This window comes from Puma concolor, chromosome B1 (genome assembly GCF_028749965.1).
Source record: "Puma concolor isolate L17-30 chromosome B1, mPumCon1.1.hap2, whole genome shotgun sequence".
Classification (NCBI taxonomy): domain Eukaryota; kingdom Metazoa; phylum Chordata; class Mammalia; order Carnivora; family Felidae; genus Puma; species Puma concolor.
In genome coordinates, this window is record NC_141670.1 from 31,416,122 (window position 1) to 31,436,599 (window position 20,478).

At 40.8% G+C, this 20,478-nt stretch overlaps 1 pseudogene; it reads right to left on the reverse strand.

The window, feature by feature from the left end:
• Window positions 1-755: 755 nt before the first annotated feature.
• LOC112869850 (5'(3')-deoxyribonucleotidase, cytosolic type pseudogene) overlaps window positions 756-20,478 on the reverse strand; it is a 100,789-nt pseudogene continuing 81,066 nt past the window's right edge.

Consider the following 20,478-nt stretch of genomic DNA (forward strand, 5'->3'; position numbering starts at 1 on the left):
TTGTCTACTTGACCTATGAAGAAGGAAAAGAGGTGGAGTGGTATGTTAAAGTCTTCCACTGATATTCTGGTTGTGTTGATTTTCTACAGATTGTTGCTCGCAGTAGAATTTTTGTTGCAATATTATTCCAGGCATGAAATGTCCTGGCAGTTAAATCTTCAGTGTGAACTCTAATCTTTAAAAATATTTCCTGATTCTTGGGGCGCCTGGGTGGCGCAGTCGGTTAGGCGTCCAACTTCAGCCAGGTCACGATCTTGCGGTCCGTGAGTTCGAGCCCCGCGTCGGGCTCTGGGCTGATGGCTCAGAGCCTGGAGCCTGTTTCAGATTCTGTGTCTCCCTCTCTCTCTGCCCCTCCCCCGTTCATGCTCTGTCTCTCTCTGTCCCAAAAATAAATAAAAAACATTGAAAAAAAATTAAAAAAAGAAAATAAAAATATTTTCTGATTCTTGCAAGTTCCTTTTTTCTTTTTTCTCCGTGAGCCAAAGTGTTTTCTTAAAAAGGTACCTGAGTGATTTTCCCACCATGCTTCTCGGCCAGCCATCTTGCAACGTTCCAGGTGGCTGGCCCTTGAGAACTGATGTTACTGTGTCTTTCTGCTTCAGGGTGCTGGGTGGTCACCGTCATCGCACTGCCCTGTCATTCAGCTCTGCTGGGGTTCCCTGCCAGCCTTCCTTCAGCTACTGTCCACTATCCTGGTCCCTTGCTTATTCCTGCAGCAGCCCCAGGCCCCCTTGGTCCCGCCGTCCCCACCCCCTTCACTTGCTGTCTATGATCTCCCTCCAGGTGTCCCTCCAGGTGTCCCTCCAGGAGAGCAGCTGTCTCCTAAAGGGGGCGGGGCCGGGTGCTGGTTGTGGCAGCAAGTAAACAAGATGTGCTCCCAGCTTGGCGTCTCCTCTTGGCCTCAGATGGTGTCCTTGTCATCCACGAGCAGGTCCCCCAAGCCCACCGTCTTGTCCCTCATCAGGATAGTGCAGTCCATGAACTGGCGCTCCAGGTGGCTCTCCACCCACTCAGCCAGCGCTAATTCTCGCCCGCAGTGTTCACACTTCAGCGGAGGGCCGGTGCACACGGGGACCTCGGTGTCCTGCATGTCATCCACCTCCGGACGGCTTCCGAGGCTCCAGGGATCGGCTCCGCGTCTGGGGAAAAGCCTGGGACCTCATACACACTGGCCATTTTGTCCACTAGGTCCAGCAGCAGGTCTCTGTACTGTTGCGGGTGAGGAACCCCAGGCGCTCGGCCAGCGCCTCGTCACCACCACCGCCCCCTCCCTGGGAACTGCCTGGGGAAGCCCTGCAGGAGGTCTGCTAGACGTTGGCCCACAAGTGGTTCAAGTCCAACAGCACCTGCGAGAGCCAAGGGCCCTTGTTTTGTTTCGTTTTGTTTTTTAATAAACTATTTATTTATTTATTTATTTAAAAGTTTTATTATTTATTTTTATTATTTTTTGAAAATTTACGTCCAAATTAGCCTACAGCGAAGTAACGATTTCAGGAGTGGATTCCAGTGATTCATCCCCTAGGTATAACAGAGCCAAGGGCCTTTTTCATGCTTATCGCCTGAGCTCTATTCTTGTTACTATCAATTTTACAACCTTTGCTTGCTTTTTTTTTTTTTTTTTTTGAATGCTTATATGTTTGTATTTGAGAGAGAGAGAGAGAAAGAGAGAGCAGAATCAGGGGAAGGGCAGAGAGAGAGGGAGACACAGAATTTGAAGCAGGGTCCAGGCTCCCAGCTGTCAGCACAGAGCCCTACGCGGGCTCGAACTCATGAACTGTGAGATCATGACCTGAACCCAAGTCTGGCAATTGACTGACCCAGCTACCCAAGCTCCCTGCTGTGCTTGCTTTTTATTTGTGTTTGCTTATCTGTATCTTTTTACTTTTAATTTTTTTGCATCAGTTTGTTTTACGTAAGTCTGCATGTATTTGAATTTAGTCTAGGCCCCATTTGATTTTTAATGAACTACTTTAACATCTTTAATTATTACTTAGCAGTCGTATTTCATCTTGTATCAGTCACTGTGTTCCATGGTTTTTAAAATATTTATGTTTTCTCACTGTTTCAAGTTTTGATTTTTTTATTTACTTTTTTAAAAAAAATATTTCTTTAGTTTTGAGAGAGCTCTTGTGAGCGGGGGAGGGTCAGACAATGGGAGGCAGACAATGGGAATTGGGCTCCACGCTGACAGTGGTGAGATTCATGTGGGACTAGAACTCCTGAACAGTGAGATTATGACCTCAGCCCAAGTCCAAGGCTCAACCGACTAAGCCAGCCAGGTGCCCCTGACTGTTTTCATTTTTTTACAATGAAATACGATGTCTTATTTTTATCTTCTTCAGCATTTTGAAAATCATGTCCTATTTTTATGTCCCTTGGTGACTAACTTTTTCAAAAACGTTCCTTCACTATTTTTTCTAATTACCAGAGTTAAAAAGACACATTTCAGACCCTTTCATTTGTGACACGTAATTTCATACACTTTGAAAATGTTCTCTCAAAAATCCCTACATACTGATATTTATTATTTATTCAGGCTACGCTATGTGCCCCAAGCGAGTCCAAGTGCCGACTACCTCAGCGAACAAGGCAGACCACAGGACCCACCCTCAGGGAGTTCACTCTGGCACAGCAAAGACAGGCAAGAAGAAAAATCAGTGTGTCCACACTGTAGAATATGATTTCAGGAAGTCATGGGTCTATATCATTGTTCTTATCTAATTATATTTTATTTTCACGGAAAATATTTTTGCATTGAATAATATAACCAGATTGACAATAATATTTGGGCTTCTTCCTATTCGAACTGGCTATTGCTCCTGATATGCAATAGTTTTCCCCATTGAGAGATCTCAATTTTACCAAATTGCAGGAAGTAAAGATACAAATCTAAGAGCTTCAATGGGACGCCTGGGTGGCTCAGTCGGTTAAGCGTCCGACTTCAGCTCAGGTCACGATCTCGCGGTCCGCGAGTTCGAGCCCCGCGTCGGGCTCTGGGCTGATGGCTCAGAGCCTGGAGCCTGCTTCCGATTCTGTGTCTCCCTCTCTCTCTGCCCCTCCCCCATTCATGCTGTGTCTCTCTCTGTCTCAAAAATAAATAAACGTTAAAAAAAAATTAAAAAAACAAAAACAAATCTAAGAGCTTCAAAACTTTCTAAAAACAATTCTAAGAGTTGGTTTTCCTGGCTCTATTTTCTAAGTTCTTACATTACTGAAAATAATTATTTGGGACTTTCATTTATGAAAGAACTAATATTGCTATAAAATTTTTGGATCTACCTTTGTTCCTTAAAATCCTGTACAGTGAAAGACAATCTTGGGCAATTGTTTCATTGCCTCCTGAGATTTCATGTTATGTAAGGCGAAACTTGAGAAAGATTTTTGCCTGTTGTAAATCATCTACTCTATCTGCCTAGAAGCTTCGTTGTGTGTCTCTACAGATGGCTTCTTTCAGTGATTTTACAAATAAAGTATGGAGGCATTTATTTTGCCTGCCTTGTAGCACAACTCATGGAGTAGAAAAGAAAGCAGCTTACACCTGTAATGGCAGGGGGCTCAGAGCTTCAACTAAAGCTTCCACTAAAGCTCTGAGATTCAGACCACTACAGACGTGCAGAATATGTACAATTTCTACATATGGGTTATTTTATTAAGGGAACATAGAAGTGTGCTATTAGCCTTAGACATTTTTGTCCCCAATTACCTTCTAATTTGTATGAAAATTTCCCCATAGCTTGACAGTTGTCTGTGAACTTTGTTTTAGTAAGAGGGTACATTTTCGTCTTTTGTGTTTCCTCTTGAGTGATTTGTCGAAGAGTTTGGCAGATTCCCGGGTGGATGCTAATTAGGAGAAGAAATCCACAGTGTTTGTGATTAGTGACCCGTTTACATGTTCTTTTGAAAGAGAATAGTATTCAGTTTACAAACAATGTATAAGGTGTCAGAAACCATTTTTCAAAATGTATGAGAAATTTAATGTTTCAAACTTTTGAAGAATACTGTCTTGGTCAGAAAGCTATATTGCTCAGCCCTCTTCATTCAAGTGAGAGAAGCCAAATGCAAGCTAGTTGAGAGAAAAAGAGAGAAGAGAATTTACTGGCACATGTGATAAAACATCCCGAAGTAAAAGTAACTTCAAGCATGACTGTCTCTAGCAGCTCAAAAAATGTGAACAACCCATTACACCAATGCAAAAATGTATTCTTTCCAGATTGTCCCAGAAAACTGTGTAGAATCGATGGGCTTATTTTGGGTTTTATGGCTACGCCACGGGAATAGTCATCCCATGAGAATGTTGACTGTCTAGGATTGTCCCTTTCCATCTTATAGGTACACACCATATTATCACGAAGGTTGATTTCATGTTCTAGAATTTTCAGAATATATTTTTAGTTGTTTTTTCCCCCCAGCTTTATTGAGATATAATTGACATATGACATTGTGTTAAGTATACAGTATACAACCTGTTTATTTGATATACTTGACAAACTCATTACCACCAAAGCATTATCCGACATCCGCATCACGTCACATAATTATCATTTCTTTTTTTGTGGTGAGAACACTTGAGACCAACTTTCTTAACAGCTTTCAAGGATATAATACAATATTTCCAACTATAGTCACCACGTTATACATTAAATACACAGAACTTATTCATGTTCTAATTGGAGGTTTGTACTGTTTGACCAACATCTTCCCTTTCCCCCTACTCCGCAGTCCCTGCTGACCACCAGTCAAGTGTTTATCTCGATGCGTATGGCTGTATGGCTTGTTTAGATTCCACATGCAAGTGCTATCATACGGTATTTGTCTTTTTTGACTTTGCCCTGTCTCATTTAGCCTAAAACCCGCAAGGTCCATCCATGTTCTCACAAATGTCAGTATGCCCTCCTATCTCATGTTCTGAATATTCTATTGTATCTACACACCACAACTTCTTTATGCACTTACCTGCTGACGCACACTTAGGCTGTTTTCATCTATTGGCTATTGTGAATAATGCTGCAAAGAACATGGGAATCTAGATATCTTTTTAAGATCCTGTTTTCATTTCGTTCGGATATATACCCCAAAATGGGATTGCTGGGTCATATGGTAGCTCCATTTTAATCTAATCATCACCAAGACCCATGTCAAAATGCTTTCCACCCGCTATGTTTTCTTCTAGGAGTTTTACAGTTTCAGGTCTTACAGCCAAGTCTTTAATCCATTTTGAGTTGATTTCTGTTCATGGTGTAAGATAGGTGTTCAGTTCCATTCTTTTGCCCGTGGCTCTCCAGTCGTATTCCAACACCATTTATTGAAGATGCTGTCCTTTTACCATTGTATATTCTTGGCTCCTTTGTTATAAATTAGTTGATGATAATGCTGGAGTTTACTTCCAGGTTGTCTATGCTGTTCCATTGATTTATGTGTCAGTTTTATGCCAATACCATACAGTCTTGATTACTATAGCTTCGCAATATAATTTGAAATCAGGAAGTGTGATGCCTCCAGCTTTGTTCTTTCTTAAGGTTGCTTTGGCTATTCAGTCTTTTGCGGTTCTGTACAACTTTTAGGATTTTTTTTTCTATTTCTCTGAAAAAATACCATTGGAATTTTTATAGGGATTACATTCAATCTGTAGATCATTTGGGGTAGTATAGACATTTTAACAATATTAATTCTTCCAATCCGTGAGCATAAAACATCTTTTCGTTTGTTTGTGTTTCCTTCAAATAGTTTCATCAGTCTTGTAGTTTTCTGTGAACAGATCTTTCACCTTCTTGGTTAAATTTATTTCTAGGTATTTAATCTTTTTTGATGTAATTGTATGTTCCTCCTATGTGCGATTTGTTGGGAGTTTTTATAATGGAGGATGTTGAATTTTGTGAAATTCCTTTTCTGCATCTATGGAGACTATCAGATGATTTTTACCCTTCATTCTCTTAATGTTGTATATCACATTGCTTAGTTTATGGAATTTGAACCATTCTTGCATCCCTGGAATAAATTCCATTTGAATGTACTGTTGAACTCAGTTTACTAATATTTTGTTGAGAAATTTTACATCTGTGTATACCAGGGATATTGGTCTGTAATTTTCTTTTCTTGTGGTGCCCTTGCCTGGTTCGTTATGAGGGTAATGCTGGCCTTGTGAAATGAGTTTAGCAGTATTCCTTCCTCTTCTATGTTTGCAAGATTTTGAGAAGTAATTGTATTAATTCTTCTTTAAATTTTTGGTAGAATTCATCAGTGCTTCATTAGTTCATTAGTTCTAGACTATTTTTGTTGTCTCCACCTATTTGTACACTTTCCAGTTTTCTTTTTGTAACTTATTTTTGGTTTCATAGCATTTTGATTGGAAGGATGCTTGATGTTACTTCAGTCTTCTTAAATTTATGAGGATTTGTTTTACGGCCTCACATGTGATCCATACTGAAGAATGTTCCGTGTGAGCTTGGAAAGAATGTGTATTATGCTGTTGTTGGACGGAATGTTCTGTAAATGTCTGTTAGGTCCATCTGGTCTAATGTGTAGTTGAAGTCTGATGTTTCCTTATTGATTTCGGAATGCAGTTTCAGAGGTAGCTCCCATGAGGCACCATTTCACACCTACTATGAAAACTATAGTCAAAAAGATGGACAATAACAAGAATGGCCAAAGATGTGGAGAAATTGGAACCCTCGTGCATTGCTGGTAGGACTGTAGAACAGTGCAGCTGCTATGGAAATACTTAAGCAGTGTTCCTATATGACTAAGTATTCCATTCCTAGGTATATATCCAAGAGAATTTAAAACTGATGTCTACACAAAAACATGCACACACATGTTCATAGCTTCATTATTCACCACATCCAAAAGCTACAAAAAAACCTGAGTGTCCATCAGTGGATGAACAGGTAAATAAAATGAAAAATTATACAGCCATGAAAAGAAGCGAAATACCAATACATGCGACAGCATGGATGTACCATGAAAACATGATGGGAAGTGAAAGATGCCAGACACAAATGGTCTGATAGTGTATGATTCCATTCTTGGAATGTTCGGAATAAGCAAATCCATAGAGACAGAAGCTATATTAGCATTTCCTAGAGGCTGAGGAGAGGGAACAATAGTGAGTGGGTATAGGGTTTTTCCTGTGATGATGAAAACGTGTAGGAGTTAGTCCTGATGGCTTCACAACTTTGCGAATACACTAACGGCCACTGAAGTCTACACTTCTCAGGGGAGAATTTTGTACTATGGGAATTATGTTATCAATAGAAAAGAAATAATTCTTTTTTTCCAAATTTTTTTAACGTGTATTTATTTTTTTGAGACAGAGAGAGACAGAGCATGAACGGGGGAGGGTCAGAGAGAGAGGGAGACACAGAATCTGAAACAGGCTCCAGGCTCTGAGCTGTCGGCACAGAGCCCGACGCGAGGCTCAGACTCACGAACTGCGAGATCATGACCTGAGCCGAAGTCGGGTGCCCAACCGACTGAGCCACCCGGGCGCCCCAAGAAATAATTCTTTAAAAATATAAAGATGGATTCAGAATTGAGAATGTGTAGCCAGACATTTTAAATCAGCGCTTCCAAGAAATTGTAACATTTCTGGGGAAATCTCTAGCAAGCTAAGAGATGTGGACTGCCTTCAGTCGCTCCAGAGCATAAAGTGCAAACCATCATAAAAGGAACTGTTCAAGGCCCTATTTGTTTTATTTTGTTAATTAGTGCTGCCTTCCTGTATGGCCAGAATAATTTCATATTTGCAAGTTTTAAATATGATTGATGATAATCATTAATACACAAAAAGCTTCCAAATACTGCTGAATTAAGTGGCATTTAACACCTGGAAGATATTTTAGGTCAATTATGATCTACTAAACTACAAAATCAGCATGTTGCTCATAAAGGTTTCTCATAAAGCAGAGTATAATTCAAAAAGTTCATGTGAAAACAGGAAAAGTACATTTTATATATGTAAATAGTTTGCCCAAAAAAGGACAAATTTAGGCAAATAGTCAGAAGTTCTTATTTTCAAATTACAATAAAGTAACTGTAAATAATTTACTGTGTAACATTATTGACTTTTAAACCTATTTTACTTTATCTTTTAAACTTATTTATTTTGAGAGAGAGAAAGAGAGAGCATGCGCATGCAAGCCGGGGAGGGGCAGAGAGAGAGGGAGAGGGCAAGAATCCCAAGCAGGCTCCACCCTGTAGGCACAGAGTCAGAAATGGGACTGGATCTCACAAACCATGAGACCATCACCTGAGCTGAAATCAAGAGTCCAACACTTACTTAACCAAATGAGCCAGCCAGGCGCCCCTAAAACTATTTTATTATAAAACAAACCACAAATACAGGAAGCTCTTCCGAACAAATACACAGCCTGATGAGTTTTTATGAGGCCTTTTTATAACTACCACCCAGGTGAAGACATGTGGCCTGATTCAATCACAATAACACTCTTACCCCAAGTAACTATTATACTCACCTTTGTAGAGATGACACAAATGTCCATTCTTAGAGACTGTAATTTAATCTTGCTCACTTTTTTAAAAGTGTTCGGATTCCGTGTCAATTTCAGCCCACACATTTCTCCTCCTTCCCTTCCTTTTTCTTATCATTTATCTATTAAGGAATCGAGGACATTTGCCCAGCAGAATATTTCACACTCTCAATTCTACTTATTGTGGACTCATAGTGCAGTTCCTCTGTCTTCTTGAAAATTGGCAGCTGATCGCCAGACTTGATCAGACTCAGTCAGGTTCAACTCCTTTGGCAAGACCGTGTGGAATGTTGTACTCTCACCAGGAGGTATCTGTCTGCTTATCTCTCTTTGTGGACTGAGCAGCTGTTGATACTCAATACCTGGATCCGTTCATTCATTAGTGGTTGCAAAACAATGATCTTTCAATTCATCATTTTTTTTTTTCATTTATTAAATAAAACGCTTTTACAAAGAGATGCTTTCCCTCTTCTACTGTTTGTACTATCCAGGCAGACAGTTTCTACAGAGCCCGGACAAACGCTTGATTCTTCGCTCTGAATATTTGCTTGGTTTCTGCACAGTGGGGGTAGAGACAAATGACCTACTAGTTTTTAAAGTTTTAATATTCAAGAATAAAAATCTGAGCCCCTACTCTTATGAAAACAAAGAAGTAGAGATTTAATATTCTCGCGTATTTTTCACTTCTTACTGAAGTATAATATATTTAAAGAGTGTCCATATCATAAGATTGTAGATCAGTGGTTCTTCACAAACTGAACATACCATGTAATCAGCAACCAGATCGAAAACCAAGGCACTCTCACTACCCTAGAACAGCCCCTTCCAGTCACAACCATCTCTAAGGATAACCGCCCCCCACCTTCCTGATATCCAACAACTAATTGTTTCTGTTTTGTTTCTTAGATGAGTGGGATCATACAGTGTATGCTCTTTTGTACTGAGGTTCTTTGCTCTGTCATTATGTTTGCAGTAGTCACTGGATTGCGAATCCATTTTTCTGATAGGATTCAGATTGTTTCCAGTTGCCAGCTGGAGTGTTAAGAACTTTTCGGCGCATGCCTTTTGGGGCACGTAGACGTGCATTTCTTAGGGTATGGATTGCCTTCATTTTTAAACATGATACTAGAACCAGATAGTTTCTTGGGAAAACTACGGAAATATGTAAATAGCTTCATTTTTAAACATGATATTAGAACCGGGTAGTTTCTTGGGAAAACCACTGAAATTTCTGAAATTCTTTTTATTGAAAAAATGAGTTGTTGTTAGTAATTATCACCATACCTCATTTAGTTTCAAAATTGTAGCTGCTACCGCTGCTAACATCAGGTACCAGCCTGTAACAAATCTCAGAGAAAGTGGCACCGCCCATGGCTGCATTCAATCCACTGTCTATGCTTGTCGCAAAGAAAAACCGTAGACAGTTCAACGCCGGAGGGGAATTTTACTTTTTCTTTTCGATGCCGTCTCGAAGCTCTGTCTGCTGCCTCAGAGCAGTGCCCGTTTACAGGCCAGCAGTCGCTGAAGCAGCTCTGCTTAAAAACCTGAATTACCTGGAAATCTATTTTTGATTTACTTTTATAGGGATTCATCACCTGCTATGGGATAAATCATCCTCCCTCCCCCAAATTCATACGTGGAAGTCCTAATCCCCAGTCCCTCAACATATGACCTTATTTAGAAATAAAGTCATTGCATGTGTCATTAGTTAAGATCAGGTCATTAGGGTGGGCCCTAATCCAGGATGACTGGTGTCCTTATATAAAAGGGCAAATCTTGGGGGCACCCGGGTGGCTCACCTCGGTTGAGCATCTTGATTTCGGCTCAAGTCATGATCTCATGGTTGGAGAGACAGAGCCTCGTGTTGGGTCTGCGCTGACGGCATGGGGCCTGCTTGGGACTCTCTCTCCCTCTCTCTCTGTCTCTCCCTGCCACATGCACGCACACACACACACACCCTCTCTCTCAAAATAAATAAATAGCTAAGAAAAAAAAAAAAAGGGCAAATCTGGACACAGACCTGCACACAGGGAGAAGGCCATGCGAAGAGGAAGGCAGAGATTAGGGTGATGCTTCTACAAGCCAAGGAACGCCAAAGATCGACCACAAGTCACCAGAAGCTAGGAGAGACACACAGAGAACAGACCCACCTCTCACATCTCTCAGAAGAACCAACCCTGAAGATACCTTGATCTCAGACTTCTGGCCTCCTGAACTGTGAGCCAATAAATGTCTCTTATGTAAGCCTCCCAGTGCGTGGTACTTTGCAACAGCAAACTTACACATCACCCTTTATAACGTGGTACCCTTGGCCGTTGCCCATTGTCATGATCCTTAATTTGGACTCTAACTTGGACTTCTAACTGACTGACAGCATGTAATCTTGAGTAAAGGATTCAGCCTCCCTCTGTAAGCATCTGTGTCTTCTTACGTGTAATTGGGATAAAAATCATACCTCTATCACAGGCTTGCTGCGAGAATGGAGTAAAAACTGCATCTAAAGAACTTCTGAAAGTATCTCTAAATGGTAATTATTATTATTTTTTTTTGCGGAAATATCAGAGCTTTATTCAAAGTTAGGCCTTTCTAACCAAAGAACCTCTATTCCTTTTTAAAATATAATTTATGGACAAATTGGTTTCCGTACCAAATAGCAATTTTTCAAATAAGTATTAACTTTTATCATTATATACTAAGTCGCAACCATAATAAATTCCAAAAAGCAGGACTCATACAAGCCGCATTCTGTAGAACACAGAAACATGCACGAAATAAATAAATAAACGCAAATTATCCTTCACAACAGATACAAAAGGGCAATAAAAACTGATGTTACAGACCGTTTGAGGACAAGGCCATCATGGCATCATATCTTATGGATACAAACACAAAATAAAATAAAAATGGATAGCTTTAAATGCTTTCCATCAAGGAAACATTTTCAGGACAAAATAAAACAGGTAACTCATGAAGTCAGAAAAAGTCACAAAGTGATTCTAAGCCAGCAGGATGAAGAAACTGATGATGACAAAAGCAGGAGAAAAATGGCATTCTGGTAACCAACGTTTGCAAAGCATTTCCTAGACACCAAGCCCTGTGCTACATCCTTTTCCCAGACTGTCATGGAATGATTAGTACAATCTTATGAGGTAGGTACTACGATTATTCCCATTTTACAGGTAAGGACACTGAGGTTTCAGAGCTGGCGTAACTCACCCAAGATCATAAAACAGAGGCAGGATTGTGTCCCAGGAAGTATGACCACAGACCCCAAGTTCTTAATCACTGTATACTCCCCCGGTCTTCTTCAGTCAAGGTCCAACTGGTCACTCACGTTCTAGAGAACACCTCCCTTACTGCCTCTCATATACTGTTTCTACCGCGTATCCTGTGCATTTGAATTTAGTGATTTCTTATAACTCGCTCTCACGGCGCCACATCCCCCAGCCCCATGCACACGCACGTGCGCACGCACACACCCACACCTGATGCTTGTTTGAGCCCTCTCCATCATGAGACACGAGCGACACGGTTGAACAATCCTCATTCCTAGGCCGGACGTCTAACCATTGGTGAACAGCTGGGCCGCCTACCATTCAAATATGGAAAGGGTCTCAGGGCCCAGCCCTCCTGTGTCCGTCTCGCATATGGCCACTTCTCATCTCTGCTGCTTGGAGGGCACAAGCGGTCCCTGGAGCCCACCTCTGCCTACACTTTGCTGCCAGTGCTCCTCACTGTTTTCTCTGCCCTTCTGAAGGCTTCTGAAATTGGCCATCCGTGGCTTCCTTCACCCACAAATGATTTAAAGTCAAATTGAGAATAGATTTTTTTTTCTCCACATAAGATCCACAAATAAGAACGCGTTCCAAGGACAGGAAAAGAAAAATTTAGTATTGGTAGATCTCTGGTTTCTATCAGCTCGGTAGATGTTATTCATTAACTGAAAGAGTCAAATCTCCACTCTCATAAAAAAAAACAAATTAAATGCAGTTAGCTGAAATATACCTTTATTTGGCTCTTGTAGTTTTTCAGCTGTGACAAAGTAAACCTTTTCTTTTTTTTTTTTTAAGGATCTTTATATAACATAAGAGATCGGTTTGGCATATCCTAAGACAAACCCCACCAACGGAACAAAGGTAGATTACAATTAGTTGTTTTGTAAGCATTATTTTTGGAAAGCCCAGTGTTGATTTCAGCTTTGCACATACCGTATAATGATATAGTAAAGCTGGAAGTGTACACATTTAGAGACCGTAATTACAGCAATGCTGTGCTTGACTCCCTTATTTGCTAAGCTGAGTTGAAAACTGAAGTTAAGTGGAGCCAGAGTCTACCCAGTTTACTCCACAAATTTATCCCACTTAGAAAACAAGTAAGAATTACAACAACAACACGATGCTTTAAAAAAAAAAAAAAAAGAAACTGCTGTAGTTTTTACCCCTTTGGAATTTGATGCCCACTAAGGTAGAAAGGAAAAAAAAAAAAGTAGGGATTTTCATTGGATTTTTATTGCCATTCAAGGAAAAACAGTTTGGGTTAGGTCTTTTGGTTTCTATTCGTGTACCCCGTCATAATCAGCGGGCCTCAGTCTGGCTGTCTCTTCACATTTCACATCCTTCCTAAAATGTTTTGGGTTCAGAGAAATTCAGAATGTACTTTGTGCTAAACACTCTTTCTTTTCTTTTTTAAGTCACTGTAAACATTTACCTCGGCTTCAGATTCATTTGCACTTATCCCATCCAAACTTCTCACCGCCTAACCCTGCACGGACTAAAATAAAACCAAACACTCTTGCTTATAAAAGACACCGGATTCCAGAATCTCTCTGCAGATTCTACTAGGCACTTTCTTCGTGGAGGCATGACGTTCTCTTTAGCCAAGTATAGCTGAATTAAAATATCCACTGGGTTTTCATTCCATTTGAGCCTCCTTGTCCCAGCTGAGCCCCGGGATGCTGCTGGGCCCAGGCCTTTCCAGCCTGCATGGCTCTTGGTTCCATGATAATTCCATGACTGAAACCCAATGTACTCAAAACTCATCATCTCCCTTCCCAAATCTGTTTTCCCTTCTGAGTTCATTCTCAGGAAATGGTACCACCTTCTCCTGCAGCCCCAGCCAGAACCCAGAAGTCACCCTTCACCTCCCACCATGCCACCAGAGCGGGTACATTCACCTTCTAGCATTCGAATTGGCTTTCCCTTTCATTGCCCCAGTCTATGCAACATTGTTTATTGTCCACATTTGTGCAGTGACCTCCTAAAACTAATTGGTCTGTCGCTAGACTTATCTCTCCCCAATCCCTTGCTCACTTAAAAATAGTGATCTTTCTGGGGCACCTGGGTGGCTCAGTTGGTTAAGCAGCCGACTTCGGTTCAGGTCATGATCTCACGGTCCGTGAGTTCGAGCCCCACGTCGGGCTCTGTGCTGACAGCTCAGAGCCTGGAGCCTGTTTCGGATTCTGTATCTCCCTCTCTCTGACCCTCCCCTGTTCATGCTCTGTCTCTCCCTGTCTCAAAAATAAATAAAACGTTAAAAAAAAAAATAGTGATCTTTCCTTTCAACAATAGCCAAATTATGGAAAGAGCCTAAATGTCCATCAACTGATGAATGGATAAAGAAATTGTGGTTTATATACACAATGGAACACTACGTGGCAATGAGAAAGAATGAAATCTGGCCATTTGCAGCAACGTGGATGGACCTGGAAGGTATTATGCTAAGTGAAATAAGTCATACAAAGACAGATACCATATTTTTTCACTCTTATGTGGATCCTGAGAAACTTAACACAAGACCATGGGGGAGGGGAAGGGGAAAAAAAAGTTAGAGAGGGAAGGAGGCAAACCATAAGAGACTCTTGAAAACTGAGAACAAACTGAGGGTTGATGGGGGGTGGGAGGGAGGGGAAAGTGGGTGATGGGCACAGGGGAGGGCACCTGTTGGGATGAGCACTGGGTGTTGTACGGAAACCAATTTGACAATAAATTTCATATTAAAAAATTATAAATTTATAATAAACTGCTATTTAATGGGAAAGAAATAGTGATCTTTCTAAAGGGAAAATTTGCTCACCTGAATCCTCTTCTCAAAACCATTCCATGGTCTCCCATCACTTTTGGAATAAATGACAAATTTCTGAGTAGATTTCACCAGGCGCTTCTTCACCTGCTCTTATCTTCCCTTTCACTCTTCTTTGCTCCTCCCTCCCTGCCTGTCTCGCACAAAGTCAAGGGAATTGCCCTCAGCTCCCCAAGTGTGTGCTGATATTTCTTCCCTTTGGGCCTTCTAGCTGTTTAGCATGATAATAGCTCTGACATACTGACTGTTTTATCATGTACCTGGCGCTGTTCTTTTTTTTTCCTTGACTTTTTTTTAATTTATACTTTTTAAATTTATTTTAACTTATTGTCAAATTGGCTAACATACAGTGTGTAAAGTGTGCTCTTGGTACCTGGCACTGTTCTACATAGAGTTAGTTCTGCTGTGATGTGATATTTATCTTGCAAAAAATCACCATGCTGTGCAAAATCATGCGATCAAAATCTTTATGGAAAAAATGCAGTTGGGGGTGTACCACCCAAAATACAAATCAGTGACACATTTTAAAAAGCTAGAAAATGAATAAAAACTTTGACATAAATTTGATGGTTAAGAAACACATAAATACTCACCATACATATTTTTGCTCTTCTTCAAGGATTCCCAACACAGAGCTCCTAAAACCCTTGGAATTTCCTGAGAGATAGGGGTGAGAGAGGAATATCTTTTGTTATTCATAAGCCCTTTTCAGGGGTTTATGCTAATGAGTCACTCTTGAGGATACAGGCTGGTTATCAGAGGAATCAACTTTGTGATTAGAGGGAGGGAACTTTTAGCTTAGGCTCCTGACCTTTGGGGAGGAGACAGGGCTGGAGATTGAGTCAATGGCCAATGACCAATGGTTTTAGTTTCTCAGATGATTTGAATGTGCAGCCAGAGTTGAGATCCACTTGGAGCAAAGCTGAACCTGCAGGTGCAAAACATGTTTTTGCAGAGTGATGTGAGAGCCAGAAAGGTCCTTAGCACCTCCACCAGCATTTGGACTGATTGGCCTTGAGTTCTCTACTGGCCCCAGAAAGTCTGTAAACCTGTGATCAGTAAGACCATGCTGAGGAGAGAGCAATTCAAAGCACAACATTAAACCAGATCTGAAGCATTTGTATAATCTCCTCAAACCAGATTTTATATTATGAATTGATGCATGTACTGTGCCCCCCATTTATTTTTGTGAATTCCAAAACATTCTTGTCTCAGAACAAGAAAATCAGCATTAGATAACCTATTAAGTAGGTGAAGAAGTGTCAGATGCATGGAAAGATTTTAAGAATTGTGACAGTTTGGGGTGCCTGGGGGGCTCAGTAGTTTGAGCGTCCGACTTCGGCTCGGGTCATGATCTCACGGTTCGTGAGTTCGAGCCCCGCGTAGGGCTCTGTGCCGACCGCTCAGGGCCTGGAGCCTGCTTTGGATTCTGTGTCTCCCTCTTTCTCTGCCCCTCCTCTGCTCACGCTCTGTCTTTCTCTCAAAAATAAATAAAGATAAAAAAAAATTGTGACAGTAGTACCATTGGGTGATGAGTGTAAAACAGACAAATTGATCAGAACAGCAGTATTTTCTATGATGATTTAAAAGTTTAAGAATCAAGGTAAGCTCGTGACCCCAGGTTAATGGGGCAACTGTCACAGAGTGTACCATAAATTATTAAAGTTTTCTATTCAGCCAGATGAAATGGGCAGAGAACAGTGTTTTCCAATGCATATTTCATGAAATCCCCATTTCTTCAGATTATATGGGAAATGCTAGGTGAAATAAAATGAGACAGGTTTCTTTACTGTCAGATTTTTAGTCTTTCTTATGAAGATGTAGATGGTGAATGTCTAAAAAAGAGATGACAGTAAACTATGTCTTCAAAATTTCTTTTTTTCTCTCCGTAGATTTGTAATTCAAAAACACATATTGTTTTAAGTCCCAGCATAGAGGGCTGGGGGGCATGAGAACCAGTCAATTCCATCTTTCTCAAAACTGCTTCTAGCTCGTCTAAATATGTGGTTATAACTCTATGCCTTAAGTCATCTTCCCTGCCACTGGGTTCTGGACTTCACCGGGGCAGGGGCCCGCTCTAGGGACCAGAAGGAGCCTTAGCCAGCATGTCAGACTCCATCCGGCCTCTGCCTCCCTCACAGCAACCACCCGGAGAGGGGGGCGAGGATGACAGGGAATCCTAGGCACTTAGACCACTGCCCACACATAGAAATAGTCCTGTGGAGAACTGTCCCAGGTTGGGCCTGGACCTTCTTCAAGGAGCAAGGAGGCTGGCTTCTGAGGCAATATGGCTGGTTGGGGGGGGGGGGGGGCGGGGGGGAACCTTGCTCTCTCTGCCTGTGCTGTACCCACCCCTTCACCAGCAAGCTCTCCTCTGCCCCAAAGAGACTTTGACATAAAACAGTACATGAATCAGTAAAGAAGTATAATACAAGAACTGAAAAAAAAAAACACAAAAAAACCCTTTCGTTTGCATCTCAAATTAAGCCGGGAATACATATGCTAACATAAATGAATAAGCTATTTATCCATGTGCAAAGAAATAATCTCTCCGCTCACTGATGAAAATAACCCAAGACCCACTTCTACAGTAATCATGGGCTCCTGGTCCTCAGACTTGGCTACATCTGGGCTCACGGTGGCTCTCGGATGGGTGGTTTTTAGCTCTGTCCATCATTGTTGTTTTTTTTTAATATTTATTTATTTTCGGGGAGACAGAGAGACAGAGTGCAAACAGGGGAGGGGCAGAGGGAGAGGGAGACACAGAATCTGAAGCAGGCTCCAGGCTCTGAGCTGTGAGCACAGAGCCCGACTCTGGGCTTGAACCCATCAAGTACTAGATCATGACCTGGGCCGAAGTCAGACGCCTAACCGACTGAGCCACCCAGGAGCCCCCATCATTGTTTTTGTGATGTATGATACTTCCCATCTCTAATAGCTAGTCTCTGTGCTTCTTCTCAGCTTTTGAACAGGTGCCATGCAATTTACAAATCTTCCTGAATAGTAAAATGGACAAATGAGTTTTCTCTGAGCATGAAAGACAAATTGGTAAATGGACTAGCCTAGTCTGGGAGCCAGAACTTCAATGAATTTTCCAGCTTCAAATACAACGAACGCTATTTCACAGTGAGTTATTCTTCTCGGTTTCATTTTTGTAGTATGAATCCTGGATTTAAAATTAGCATGAAAAAGCACTTTCTTGTAGATAGATTCCTACTTCAGGCTGCTTTAAAGCTGCAAAAGGCTTGGTTCAGTGAGTGCCAACCACATAAAAGAACCACCCTCCCGGGCAAAGAATGTTCCTTTCTTCCTTGCAATCTTCGGACTGCTGGATCCCCCCAAAGCTGTCAGGGAAAAGAAATCTTTTCTCCTCTTTCCAGGGAAAGGAAATTCTAGAGTAAAGACTAACCATTTAAATAATGATCTGTAAATCTTTTCATTAGTGGCCAGAGGGCAGAGTCCTTTAAAGGAGCGAGTGCCGACTGTGGCCACTGTTCAATTTGCTCTGTGCTGGAGCCTTGCAGGAAAATGTGTCCTAAGGTAAGGGAATAACAACCCCTGCAGGGCCAGCCAAGGGGTGTTCCTGAGCTCTCTCTCATTCATATGTGCTGTCCAGAATGCCCCAAAGCCTCTCTAGACTCTATAAAATAAGAATAAAGAGGGGTGCCTGGGTGGCTCGGTCGGTTAAGCATCCGACTTCAGCTCGGGTCACGATCTCGCGGTCCGTGAGTTCGAGCCCCCCCCTCGGGCTCTGGGCTGATGGCTCAGAGCCTGGAGCCTGTTTCCGATTCTGTGTCTCCCTCTCTCTCTGCCCTTCCCCCGTTCATGCTCTGTCTCTCTCTGTCTCAAAAATAAATAAACGTTAAAAAAAAATTTAAAAAAAAGAATAAAGAAATACACCTACAGAAATTAAGGAATAGAAAATAGAAAGTCAGTAGAGATGATGAATAAATCTAAGGGCTCATTCTTTTGGCACTATCTTATTCCCTTGCCTTCCTTTTATTTTCTTCAGAGCACTCAAATTCCACTGCATTTTTGCTTGTTTCCTTCATATCGCCCCTTCTTCTTCAACAGTATGATCCCAAAACTGGAAGGGCCTTTTACTGTTTTGTTCACAAAGATACTCTCAGCACCTGTTAATTACACTGTGTGGAAGAGAGTAGGAGCTCAATAATTATTGTTCACTAGATGGAAAATAAAGAAGGAAATGAAAACAACATATGCTGGGGCGCCTGGGCGGCTTAGCCAGTTAAATGTCCGACTTCGGCTCAGGTCATGATCTCACGGTTTGTGAGTTCGAGCCCCGCATCAGGATCTGTGCTGACAGCTCAGAGCCTGGATCTTGCTGTGGACTCTATCTCCTCTTTCTGACCCTCCCCTGTTCACACTCTGTTTCTCTCTCAAAGATAAACATTAAAAAAAAATGTTTAAAAACCCAACATATGCCCAATAGAAAACATCAGACAAAATATATGTAATAAAATCTTGGAAAAATTAGCTAAAAATATATAAACAATAAATGTTTTTATATTTTAGTTACACTTTATATCACATTAGTTACATGTTATTTACATGTTAGTTATACTTTATATCAGTAAGTCCCAGGTAAATTAAGATGATAATGTTAAACAAAATACAAGAATGAAATATTTATAAACTTGGGTCCTGGGCTGGGAAAAGTCTTTATAAAAATGATCCCAGAGCAAGCAAAATGGAAAAGATTGGTAGTTGTGAATGTCTTCAAAGAACAAAAAAAAACTTTCCAATGTTTAGAAACAAATAAACTAGGAAAGTATTTGCAACATACACTATAAACAAAGGATTTGCATTGCAATTATAAAAGAGCCTTTAAAATTCAAGAAAAAGGTAAGTGATGTTCACTAGCCTTATTGTGGGGGATCGTTTTGTAAAGTTTAAAAATATTGAATCACTATGATGTACACCTGAAACTAAAATATTGTATGTCAATTATACTTAAAAGTGTGCCTTTTCAAAATAGACAAAATGTAGAGACAAGCGATTCACCAGAGAAAAAATGCAGGTGGCCAATAAACAGGAAAATGTAGAAATGCAAGCTCCTTGTAACCTCATTTTCACCTATTATAATGGCCCAAAAGATAGCTAATAAAGGCAAATAGTCTTGGTAAAGATGCCGAGCACTCAAGATGGCTTGGCAAATTGGGTCTTTCTGGAAAAGAGTCTCACAATTATACCTATTATACAAATCTTTAAAATAAGAGTAACTGTTACAACAGTAGTTTTGCCTCTCAGAATTTGTTGTAAGAAAAATGCTAAGGAAATAGCCAAGATTTAGTCACAGAGACGACAATAACAATGCTGTTTATTATAGTCACCCTAAATTGGAAACAAACTAAATATCTATCAACTTTGAATTCAAAAACCAATCATGATTTATCTACATGATTTATATGGCCATTAAAAACAATTATGGACTGGGCATTAGTTGACATTGAACTATTCTTAATATTATTAAGAATATGATATGGACTGTGTTATGTTTTCTTTTAAAGTTCCTATCTGTTAGAGATACATTCAGAGGTAGGTGAAATGATATCATGTCTTCATTTGGATTGACTTGAAATATCCCTCCCTTTCTCATTCCAAAAAGTATGTGGGTAAAAGAGATGAAAAAAAAAAAAAATCATGACTCTGGGGGGTCAGTACTGTGTGACCCTGGGCAAGTGACTTGCCTCTCTGTGCTACAGCCCCCATGTGACATGAGGCCAATAGTAAAATTTACTTCTTCGGTTGTTGTGAGGGTTGAATAAAACAATATGGGCATCATTTTCCCACAGTGTCCGGTGCAGAGTTAGGTACCTTCCCAGGATATGGAACATGCAAGGTCGTAGCAGGTGCTCAGATGTGTCTTGTGATCTTCAGAGGGCAGACTACC